The sequence below is a fragment of the Ischnura elegans genome, chromosome 9, assembly GCF_921293095.1.
Source record: "Ischnura elegans chromosome 9, ioIscEleg1.1, whole genome shotgun sequence".
Classification (NCBI taxonomy): Eukaryota; Metazoa; Arthropoda; class Insecta; order Odonata; family Coenagrionidae; genus Ischnura; species Ischnura elegans.
Genome location: NC_060254.1, coordinates 106,261,433 through 106,274,467, shown reverse-complemented (window position 1 = coordinate 106,274,467; position 13,035 = coordinate 106,261,433). Strand labels below are relative to the sequence as shown.

The 13,035-nt window shown below is 37.3% G+C and overlaps 1 long non-coding RNA gene across 1 annotated transcript; it reads right to left on the bottom strand.

Moving 5' to 3' along the window:
- Window positions 1–532: 532 nt before the first annotated feature.
- LOC124165698 lies at window positions 533–3,373 on the bottom strand. Its single transcript, XR_006866288.1, has 3 exons — window positions 2,957–3,373; window positions 1,784–1,991; window positions 533–1,371 (listed from the first exon to the last, which is right to left on the bottom strand). It is a non-coding gene; the product is annotated as an uncharacterized LOC124165698 (long non-coding RNA).
- Between the last annotated feature and the right edge of the window lie 9,662 nt (window positions 3,374–13,035).

Here is a 13,035-nt window from a genome sequence, read left to right as displayed (position 1 = left end):
GAGATGAATATTTGAAATTACACCAAAAATATGCAATTGTTCTGGGTTGAGTAAAATGCAAGAGTTTTTTCTATAAAATATAACTTAAAGAAAGCTTCCTTTCTCAATGAAACCTTCGAAATTGAAGTTTAACTATCCATAATATTTTATAACTTTTGCATAAGGAAGCGCTACGCTGCATTTGCCAGACAGAAACCACAATTTTAATACATACATCTTACACCCTTTTTCTTGGGGGGGGTTTATCCCCCTAAACCCCCACTTACCAATTACCACTCGATGACAACAGGCATAACAAACTTGCAGAATGGTGTCACATGATAGTAATCCTGGAAAACTCACCTTGTCTGCATGAAGTACCAACCCATGAAAGATATTATACAAAATGTTTCAATTTTTACCTTGCCAGCCACATCTTTCAAGAGGAAGTGCTAGTTCTGTCGACAGATGAAAGAAAGAAATAGGCAATATATAAAACAATTTCATTTATTTTTTTTCAAGAGATTATCCTTGTTTTCAAGTAGATTGGGCAAAATAAACATCTGTTAAATCATTAATAAAAATATGACAAAAATCCTCATCATATAATACACCAACACAAAAGTTGCTGTCACTCGCCTTGGAGTATAACAAAAGTATACACTTTTTCAAATTTGCCAACACAAGTCCAAATTGAATTTGGCCATAGTACCTACATGTGCTTCTTTTGTAAAGAAACTTCACCATTTTCGTCAATGTCCAAATAACTAATGAGATTTGGAAGTTCCTCAGCACAATTCTCCTTCCCATTCAATGGGCACTTGACCTCTACTAAGTATTCTTCATCACCGAGCACTACCGCATCCGGTGAAAATCCAAACCAGGGTGAGTATCTACTAATTACAAGCCCACATTGGAAAACCGTAACCCCAAATTCCCTTTCAAAAGCTGAAATGGCATGCTTCTGCCCCTTTTGCCCATATCTGGTGGCATGGTTCCCACTAAATTTGGGGAAAACATCCCTGGATAGAACTGAGGACCAATTTCCTCTCCCTCCCCTCTTATAGGTCCACAGGCTGTAAGCGGTGGATCCTGTGATGCGGATTTGCTGCTCACTAAGCCATACTGAGCCTTACTGCCTAGTGGTTTTATGGCATATGGCCACACACTCCTCGTCCGTCAAAGAAACCATCTCATGAAAGAAATTTATTTCTTCCTGGCTTCCTCGACTAGCAGCCATTAACGCCAAATTCTCATCTCCAATAAGAGGATTATTGGAATTTATCAATTTAGAGATATTAGCTAGAATAGCCTGAGGAATTATTTCCGTGTGACAGCCAGCATTGCTATTCCTTCTTCCAACATGCACAGCAACAGCTGAATCAGGGAAACCTGAAAAGGTAGGAACAAGTACATAGAATGAGCCTCAGCATTAAGTGGTAAGATTGGAAATAATCAAGGAAGAAATATTAATTAGAAATAAGGACATTCAAATACTTAAAACTATTGGAAAACAAACTAACTACATTGATGTGTCAATCGATAGTGAATCAACTATCGATATATATTGTTTTTGGATATAGTGTGGTGTGCGATTTTCACCATGTGCTCAGCCTGCTGAGTAGTCAATTCTGTTTCCTCAGAAGATGTTCTCATTATATTTCTTTTGTATTTCCTGTTGAATCCAATATTAAAACGTTATCACTAACTGGTCATCGATAATTTCAACAAAAACAGATTTTAAGTAAAGTTTAATGTTTGTTATTGATAGGTGGAGTGACAATTCTCAGAAATGAATTCTTACCCTTCAACACCATCTGAAATATCTTCTCTTCAATGGAGGAGGCAGTGGTCGTGGAATCTGCCTACAGTATGGCTGTCTGGGCCGCTTCATGTGGCAGGAATCCTGTAAGGGACAGGGTTGGTACAACTCCCGCCCACGCTTCGATATAGTTCCCCACTGCTGAGACATATCTGTAGCACTGAACTCTTGCAGATCCATAAGCGTAGCACTGTGAAAAGTTCAATATGATTAATAACATGATGACTAATATGCACAAAATATTACATAAGGTAGCTATAATTCTGATATTTGACTATGGATTCAGTTACTTGTTAAACCAGAACTCGTCCACAGAATTCCCTTTTCACATGTGACATATAAAGTGTTACATAAACGTAGTATTTACGGGGATTCATCTCTGGCCTCTGCTCCACAGAGCAATGTCGGCTTTGAGCCATAACTTATCATAAGTACGACTTTTTAGACTGGGTTGTATTGCTATGTTATTTTAATAGAACACTGTTCGACATACCATCCCACACAGTACATAATATTAATTTCCCTCACTAATTACCCTGTAACAATGAAATGTATTTTACCTTTCACATCTCATGATCTTGTACATTGACATTCAGAGAAGTTAACGGAATTATCTTTCCAACATTAAATAAGAGAATGCGAAGATGAGCATTGCGTGTCATGAAAAGACAAGCGTTATAAACAGACAGGAAAAATATTGATTCTTTGTTAAATCATTCAGCTTGGAACGTCCGTTACTAACTACGTGAATAGAACAAGGGGTCTTTCATACAAATAAACAATTTATATGAGTTTCCTCTTAACATCAACTTAATTAATTCCCTTTTACAGTATGGCTGTCCCTGGACTGGTAACGTACAACACGTAAACACAGAATTGATGAACAAGCCGTGAACACAGACAATAAAAAAATCCACGAAAAGAATGATATTATTGACATTATCATTAAAAGGCAAATGACACAAATGTCGCAGGGAATTTATATTAACTTTCCATGAAGATATTAGAACGAAATATGTATAAATGACGGTAGGTTCATTATTCCAAGTACCAAATATTAAACATAAGAGGCAACTTTAAACGACTTCGTCTACTCCAAGAATAACACTGAAACGTCAAAGTAAGACAGAAAAGTAAGTACCACAGAATACTTACTTCTTCCATTTTAGTATCAGGAAAAGGAAGAACCAATTTTCTTCCGAAAGGCGTGGACTTCGTGCGGCTTCCCATTTATGTCGCTCGTTTGAAGACACAAGCCCATTACGTGAACAGCATTGTCCAAAGCTTCAACCACGCCAACTTCCAAAATGTGGTTGCCGCGTTCCACTCCGTAGCCCTCAATGAAGGGTCTTTTGAAGTCTCCAATAAACGCCAAAATATCGGATATGGAGAAAATTACCTCATCCATCACTGAGAAATTTCAAAGAAATAACTTTAAAAAGTCCTGAAAAGATACCCGTTCCGTTCACCGCTGAAGCACTAGGAAACTAGGGGCCGATCCTCCATGTCTCGTTTCTCAATTTGGCCACCAGATGTCAGCTACTTTGATTCCCGTTGCCAATAGCATATAGGTCCCTGTGACGTCACGTGGGGTGGCATCGAATGGGCGCCAATCTGGCTTTTTTCAAATGCGGTTAAAATTGACCATTGCCATTCGTCTAAACTGGGATTTCTAAAACCGAATAATTTGCATATTATGAATACACTATTGTTGAGTAACGAATCGCAATCAATGCCCTACGTTTTCTTTTTTGAAGGAAACTACCCTTTTTAGTCCAGGAAATGAAACTTATAAAAGTGCAAAACCTTGCAATTTTTTCAAACTCAATCGATTCGCACAAAAATGTGGGATTAGACTAATTATACCCCTTACTTCAAAATCTATATTATGCCGAAGGGCGCTTTTTATTTTTTAGGGGTGAAAACTACCCCTAAAAGCTAAAACCTATAAAATTATATTTTAAAGCTAAATACGGGTAAAATTTAGTTTAAATTATTTGTATAATTATTTTTTTATGTTTGGAAAATAATTTTAAGGTGTTTCAACCCATAATAATCAACCCTTATTGGGGGTTAATGTAAAAAAAAATTATTTATCCTAAAAATATAAATTATTTATCACATTGTATCTTCTCATTCATTTCTTACTTCTTTTATTATGTATTCGCTTTTTTCTCTGCTGATTTTAATCACAGCACAGAAAAGATATAACCATAGGATAAACAGAACAAGCTTCGTCATGTTAACATAAGCAAATAAATGTTATTTATGTAGACATTACATGAAACACTATCAAACGGAGACTGTATGGCTTACAGTCTTCCCGCCACATGCATGCACACAGGTCACTGTGAGCGAGAGCAAACATACTCACATATGTGTATGTATATACGCATCTTATGGGTATGTGTGTTTATTTTGTATTAAATTAGAGTGTATCATTAGCTTCGAACGTAAAGCACACAAAGTATATATTGGTTATGAGGAATGTTATGCTCTGAAATGTGGATTTCGAATTTTTCGGAAAATAAATTTGATTGGTATTTCAAACATAGCTCATTTATTTTTGATGATAGAAAGTTCATTTAAAAAGTATTTTGTAGGGTTTTTACTGACTACGAGGTCATGTGAATTAAATTTTTTCGAGTCCTTAATTTTGAAAGGGGATTTAAGGGTTTAAATTAGGTGGAGCTCCCTTGTAAATAGAGGTTTTATTATCAATATCTCACCAAATAATTATTGCACAGGAAATTTAAACACGCAAAAATATTTGAAAATAAAGAAGCTACGATGTATTACTCCTGCATTTTTTTCCATATCTCCAGTTTTTTTGGAGTTATTTTGAAAAAAGAGCAATTTTAACGAAATTGTGGAAAATTGCTTTTCACTTTTACCTCCAATTTTTAAAAAATTTAGAATTTTAAATTAAACAAACTTCTAGGATCAATTAACAATACTTAAATAAAGAGAAATTCTGAAGGGAATTGATCAATTTTGTGTAGTGTGGTAATAGGGAGTTGTTTTCACTGACTTTTTCGTAGAAAAAAGTAGGGACTGATCTTATTTTTAATCATAACTCGCTCAAATTTAATGATAAAAATTTTTTTCTCATTTTAAGAAAGTTTTTTAAAATACTTTTAAACATATTGCATAAGATTTCCTCGAAAAATAAATTTTTCCCGCTATTTGGTATTGAATCTTTCAAATTTAGCCTATGACAAACAAAAGATAACCATCAACAAGTTGTAGCTCGGTCGGAATTGGTCATAAAGGAAATATGAAATAAGATTTTTATTTAATTTTGTACAAGCTACAGTTTTCTAACTGACAATTTCCTAATAAAATTATTACTTTTCAAGTTTTTTGCCTATAACCGATTAAAATCGTTGATTTTTTCGTCAAAAAACTGTTACTTTCAATCGCGAATAACTCGAAAAATATTAATTTGATTAAAAAAATGTATACAACATTATATTCTTAGAATTTATTTTTCTATCGATTCCTGTGGTCAAAATATAATTAAAAATTTCCACCCCCGAGATGGGGAGGAAACCACCCCGAGGGTAAAAGCGCCCGTCGGCATGATATAGATTTTGATTCTTGGTATATTTCCTACATATTGTGATAATTTCAAGAAAATCGATTCAGTTTGAAAAAATTGCAAGCCAAAATTTTGGAAACCCTTATTTGATTATTTTGAAAACATGTTTTGGCCTTCACAACTTTTATAATTCCAACGAATGCCATTGGCAAGCTCCAGAATAAAGCATGCATCAATGGGAATTCTCACGTATCAAAACCAGAGACTATATCTTCACGAGGAAATGGAGCCGATCTAAGTATTCAACATCAGCATGGCACTAACCAGAATATTTAATCAATGAAAAAGTCTGTTTTCACATGCACTTTTCGTATGAAAAACAGACTATAATACTGTCTGAACAAGCACAATTTGGTTGAGTCATTCCCATAATCATGCGTGAGAGCAAGTGGCAGTGTTCCCACACTGACTGCTAACTGAACGCTTCCTCTCACCATCATCCATCCCAGCAGGCTTCACTGGTGGCAACACTGTTGCACCGTGCTTACAAACTCTTGGATGCGGAATCACTGGCCAAGGAAAGGGAGCACCTGATGAGGACTCTAAAAGAGGAATGGATACGAGAGAGAAATGATCCTGAGAAGGACTGCGCAAGTAGAGAAACGCAACGAGACATTTGACCAGGAGAAGCAGCCAAATGAAAAGCCAGAAACATAAAATACATCCCACACGTCGCACAGTGATCCCAAATCGAAAAAAGCTGGCCAAAAGTCATTTTTTCGACTTTTTAAGAGGAAAATTTGAATTATGTATTCAGATTCTACAGGATTTGGCCTACAATATTTCGTACCTGATAGGTCTGTGTGATTATTATGTTGACCTGTGTAACCCGTCAAACATGGGCATGTTCAGCCTAAAACGCCCGAGGCGTAGAAATAGTCGATTTTAGGGAAATTCAACTTAGTAAATGACTACTTTAATTTCATGGGATTCATCTGTCAATTTTAATACGGTAAGTTTGCATATTTTTGCACAATATTATAGCATTTTTTGTTCGTTTCAGAATTTCTTATTACAATATTTAATTATTTATAATGTTAGCTATTTTTGTGCCTATTTATACTCAAATGTGTCGATATAGTTTTGTGCTCCTCCGTGCTCCTCGAAGATTCCTATGCTGAATCCTTGGGAAGAGTATGCACAACATGATGGAGAAAAAAATCTTGCCTATACTTGCCTATCCGACATCTAGAGGGTTTTTAATTGAGCGGTGTACCGCTCCGCTGAGGGCGGCTGGCCGGCGGCCGGCGGAAGACCGAGTGCCATTATCGCTCAAATATTCCTGTATCGGTGGTCGAACATGCATTGTGTATGCTTAGCATAATTCTATATCCTGTAATATTACATACCTCCGACAGTTCCGGAGCAACAATGCTTTCGAAACCATACGGCAACCGTTACTAGCGGAACATTGTTACTCTTTTCACGATAGCGCCGGAGCTACAGGCTTCAACAGCTCTTCTAGTGAAAAATAATATTTTCGGCTGAAAACCAATCAACTTTGAATACCAGCATGGGCCAATGCTTGCGTAAGTTTAATATGTATTATTAAATAGCAATTCTAGACCAAAATTTTCTGTATATATTGGATAATTTTAATTAAAATACGTGCAGGAAGTGATATTGCCTAGCAACTAATTGATTATAGACATCATTACATCCCTTTGATTACATCCCTTAGCTAGTCGGTCGTTGAATGATTCAACAGTTTTCGACTGGTGATGACTAAGAAATTGAGTATCGTCTAAATGTTAGGAGTAATATTGCTCAGAGGTGAATTAACTTAGCAATAATCGGGATCGTAAATCTGATGGGCATGCCTTCGTGGTGTACCTCATACATTCAAGTGCATATTTCATGCCCTCGCTCTCGTCGATATACGAAATCGGTATCGCTTAATGTATGCAATGACCAATTATACGACGAAGCAGATCCATAGTGTCTCATTACATAATAATGCTACTCGCTGTATAACGTGTTTGCAAATTCCAGATATCCTAGGCTCGAGTCCTTTTGATATTATTTAATATACAATGTAGGCTCAGGAATTTACTTAAATAAGGAATTTATCTGCAAAATTTTCGCGACTATGTATGATTCAAAGCATTAATTTGTTATTTATTGCATATGAAATTGAGAAAGGTTGAAATAATCTTAAATAAAAACTAACGACTCGCCCAAGTGTTGCTTTCGTCAATGTTAGTTGATGAACTACCGGCAGTGATATGCAATAATGGTAATGTTAGTATTGTGATAGGCAGGGGCAAAGCCAGGATAATGTGTTGGTGGAGTCAAGACCCGACGTTTAGGTTGAAGCCTCTGAACCCCCAGGGGAAAGTGTGAGCATTATAATTTCTAGAAATCACAATTTATGCTTTTATTAGTACGCAATTGAAGGATCGTCGGAAAGCTGTTTTGCGAAAATACATCGATGGAGAATTATAAATTCATTTTTTGGATTCATATTTTTCTCCTAAATGAAATGGTTTAGGGGTGCGCGTGCCCCCTCTGATCCCCTGGCTACCTCACTGGAAATAGGTATTTTTATTTCATATTGGCGTTTTCTTCTCCATCCTTAATAACCTGACTCAGTGGCGTAATTAGGATTATGCTATGATGGGAAAAGGAGGGCCTTGGGTGACCCCCCCGGCAGGAAAGTTTAATTACGGGAAAATTTTTGAAAAAATGACATGCCTGGAAATACATTTCATACCATTTTCTCACTTAAAATTTAAGTTTAAGCAGATTACTAATTTTATGTAAAAACCAGACAATGGTTTCAATATTTTTTATTTTCTGCTAGACTTTGGGTGGGTGAATCTATCCCTCTCATCCCATATTTATGACCTGACCTATGTAACTCATGCAAGGAGGCCCCTTACTCTTCTTCCCGTCCCTACGACGTGTGCTTCATATAGATATTATAGGACTGACATATCCTTCATTCTTCGCCAGGCAAGCGGAAACGGCTGGCGAAGGTGAGGGATGATCATGGACGAGGGAGAGAGGAGGATGTAGGGTTTCATCGCGTACCTCCACCGGAGGACGCCTTTCCATCGATGCATCCGGAGGCCAACGCCATTACCACCGTGACTCCACCCAGCACCCCGGAATCGGATGCATCGGTGGAAAGTGTGCCTCGACCGGATTCTCCGGTGGAGGACCAAGACGACGTGATGATCCCGGATTGGCTTTTCCATGATGAGAATCTTGGGGCGGGTGATGCCGGCAGGGACTTAGGAGTGGCCGCGATGGGCGTTGTAAACATCGTCGTCCGCGCGCTGGCTGTAGAGGATGGACGGCAATGGGTGGTCCGGACGGTGGAGTTCGTGTTCCCCGATGGCCTAGTATTGGTCCTCCCGGTCCCCCCAGCCCCCGCCGCGGAGGAGCGATCGCCGCGGGCCGGGCCCCAAGGCGAGGGGCCCATTTGAGGCCCGCGGCTGGCCTCCATCAATAGGTGGGTGATCCTCCCTTTGCTTAGCTATTATGAGTACCCTAAACTTGGGTAACTTTGATCAAGGGATGTAAAAAGATTCAGAGTTCATAGTATTTTCTCATTAGAATGACATTATCGATTTAGTTCTTGCATCAGCCGTCAGCAATCATCACTGGCTTCACTCCTAAAATAGAACTTCAAAAACAGCTATTCAATACTTAGCTGAGGGATCTACGACCTTTTTAAATGCTAAGGTCAAAATCGAGTTCAAATCGTCCGTAGGGCCACAATGCTGTAAGTCACTTTACCACCACATCAATAACATTTAAAATAAACCTACAATTTCAAAGACTTACAATAATCTTACTTGATTAACCGGTTCAAATCATCAATACGATTTTTGGCATTATTTATTTTTGACTACTGCGTCGATAATTGGTTCGCGATAAAATATTTCCTTTAGCGTCTAAGGACAGCAAGAAATTATTCGATTACCCTTTTGATCTTGTCGATCTCGTTTGTTTTCTTTACCTGAATTCTCTACCTAACTCAGTTTAGAAATAAAAATCTATAGTGCCCCTTGGCTTCTCACCGCTTGATGCGTAGGATGCGACCGACAGCTGAGGGATTTGCGCAATGATAGAGGGAAGGGAGGGCAAGAGAAGCCCGATGTCGGCATCATCCTGAACACGGTTTTAAGTTCCATGCGACATACCGAGCACTGCGCTTGAGGGACCTTCCGCCAAGGACTCAAGCAGGGATCGGGCAGTCTCTGAAAAATATCTGCCGCCTCAAGGCAAATGCCTAGTTGCTTTGAACGCCGGTATTAAGTTTTTTGTGGGTGTACCTACCTAAACGTTAGCACTTATTTTTAAGAAAATCAACAAGCCTCGATCAAAATATTCGCAAATTTTATATTTTACTCATGAGGAATATTTATTAACTCTTAACAGAAAACGATCCAGTCCTACAACAAAAAATTCTGATTCTGTTCATTAGAGGTTTATGATTGATGGAATATTATAAAACTTCCGCATTAAGTAATTATCCCCATATGATTCACGCGAGGATTGCATACTGCTCAATTCAACTCGCGTTTTTCACAAATATAATTAATCTTTGGTCATCTCTTATTTCTAAATGGAATTTTATAAGATTTTCCTACATATTTCAATCGTGAGCTTCAGAAAGACTCGTCGTCCTCTATCCACATTGGCTGCATTGCTTACATTAAATTGTCTCAGTAGTCTGAAGTTTTAGTAGTGGGGATTAGAAAATAAGTTGGTTGGTGGTTAATATTGCGCTTCTAAATGTTAAGTAATAGAAATACTACCTATCACGTAAAATATTACTTGAATAAACACTATTCAATAGGATTATTTTTTATTTATATCTGTTGCATTTCAGGACCATAACATCTCGGTCCTCCCCGTCCCAAACATAGCTCCAGGAAAAGCCAAAGGTATGTGAAATTTGCTCTTCTTATTATCCAAATAAACTTTTTGTTCGTTGACATAGGAATTATATTTCTTTTTAATTCCGTCTTTGAATGGGTGATGATATCGATAGCAATGAAACACTCCATTTGCAATTTGATTTTTCCCGGAGATTAGGGTGGATTCATATCACAGCGTTATGATAATTTTGTGTTTCAGTGGCTCGATTGTTTTTTATGACTACTAAAATAATGGTTTTGGATAAAAATACAGAAATTACGGAAAGGGATTCGTTGCTATCAGGGAGAAGTTTCAAAGCTGAAAGAATGGATACATATCAATATAATTAGAACATGGTTTCCAAAAGGGTTAGAACAGACAAGAATTAAACAGAAAATAAGTTCACTATCTCTCTCTATTAAGAATCTCGGCTACGTAACAAAAAAATAAGATAAAGGGTATAGGAATTGATCAAATGAAATAAACGTAAGAGGGATGAGGCAAAAGGTCAAAGGGGATGCAGCAAGAGGTATTGATAAAGAGAGTGTGGATGATTATGAGGAATTAAATTAACAGGAGATGTAGTTGAGACGAAATGAAAAAAATGGCTGAGGAGGGTATCGAAGAAGACCATGGTGACCACGGTATTTAGTGGCAAAGGATAACGATTTATGAGGTGATTAATGAATCGGGTATCACACGAATAAAAAGAGAAAATACAAACAAATGGGGGACGCAGGAATGTAAAAGCAGGATACAAGATAGACTCCCACATCACTCTGTCCAAATTTCTTAAATATTAAGTATGAAAAACGATGGTTGTAGCAAAAGCAAACGGTAAAACTTTTAATTAATATAGTTAATTGCTATTGGCTTAGATGCGTAACAGCCAACTAACCTGACCGGAATTGTGAGCATGAACTCGATTCTTGTAAGGTAAAACGACTTCGTCTTGATGTGCCTATAAATTATCTTTTTTAATTTGTAGACACAAATAATATTTACGATATTGTATAAATAACAATAACAGTAAGAAAAAGTTGACTAGATATAATGGTGAGGTGACAGTTATTGATTCTCACACGAACCATGCATATGATAGTGACATAATTATACGTGTGTACTAAATACTATAGGCACATAATACTGAGGGATCAGATAACTTTTACTCCTTTTCCGATTACCTACCTTTTTCCCGAACAGTTTTTTCCGACGACCTTTTTCTCGAATTTTTTTTCCGAATCCATTTTTCCCGAATAACCTTTTTCCCGAAGTCAATTATACCGAACGTCTTTTTTTCGAAACTTTTGTCCGATGATTCCATTGCTATGAATGTGTTTCCATGGCACTGTTATTGTTTATTATTGACAGGAGAAAATTCTGGTACCATTGAGAACATAATACTAACAATAAGTTCAAATTCTTGTGAAATGGCTGAAAAAGAGATCCCAGTAATTATTGGCGAAACGAAGATGGTATTGGCCGGATTTTTATACCAAAGATCTAAGATAAGTGGTGCTGTCACATATTGGATAAAAATATCCCCAGACTTGAACCAATTATGAAATATTTTCAAGAAACATACGTTATTGGTGTAAAAGCTGTTGGCAGATGACGCGCTGTTTCTCCTCGATATCCTCCTAGTCTATGGAATCAACATGAAGCTACAAAAGCAGGTTATGCAACAACAAATAATGCATCTGAAGGTTGGAATAACCGCTTTACTGGTTGGTTACTAGTCGGGAAAAACCACCCGGATTTATACTCAGCTGTAAAAGAGCTGCAGAAAGAACAAGCTGACACAGAGATAGCCTTGATTGAATTAAGTGTTGGGAAAAGTATCAAGGGCAAGCCAAAAAAGAAATGGTACGACATGCACGAGAGGCTGAAATCGGTTGTAGAAGAATATGAAGATTACAAGAACGATAGGAATTTTCTTGAATTCTTAGAGCTATCGCGCACAATATAATAAAAAAAAAATGATGTATCTTGTGTATGAATATATTTGGTTATGAAAAATATGAACTCATTTTTATACCATCGGGAAATAAGGTGTTCGGTAAAAAATGTTTCGGAGAAAAGGGTTTCGGGAAAAAATCTTTCGGGAAAGAGGACGCGTTACGATTCGGGAAAAAATTCTTTCGGGAAAAATGTCGTCGGAAAAAACGATTCGGGAAAACGGTCGGGTACGCCTTTTTTCCGTTTTCATCAATTTTTGAGCTGCTCCTTGTAATGATATGCTGATTGCAAAACAGTAGTTCGTATCCTTCTTCCACGCCAAGTTAATCACTACACCTTATATGATTGTGTCCACTATCAGCTAGATTGAGCTTCAATAAAAGGAGGCATAAGAATGGCGCCTGATGGCTGACGCCGTAGGAGACCATTGACCGGTGCATACCTGTCTAATGTTGGCGAAAAAAATATGAAAACAGTGGAACGATCGTATTCTTCATCTCGTCAGGGGAAAAATATTTGATAGCTGAATTTCTTTGTAATTTTTCCATAAAGAACGCCACGTTCGTATTTCAAGGGTTTTTTAAAATTAAATTTTACCCATTCCTTGATTTTCAAATTGGCTAATATGTAGACGATAATTTTCGAGGTTTAGAAGAACAATTGAATATTGGAGTTACGTAGATTTGTATAAGTAGTTTTCAAGGAAGGAAATGTTTACATTAATCCTCTTACTCAAAATAAACTAGATAGATGATAAGCGCCCCGCGGAAAAGCACTCCACCGATCACAACCATTTTCGTAT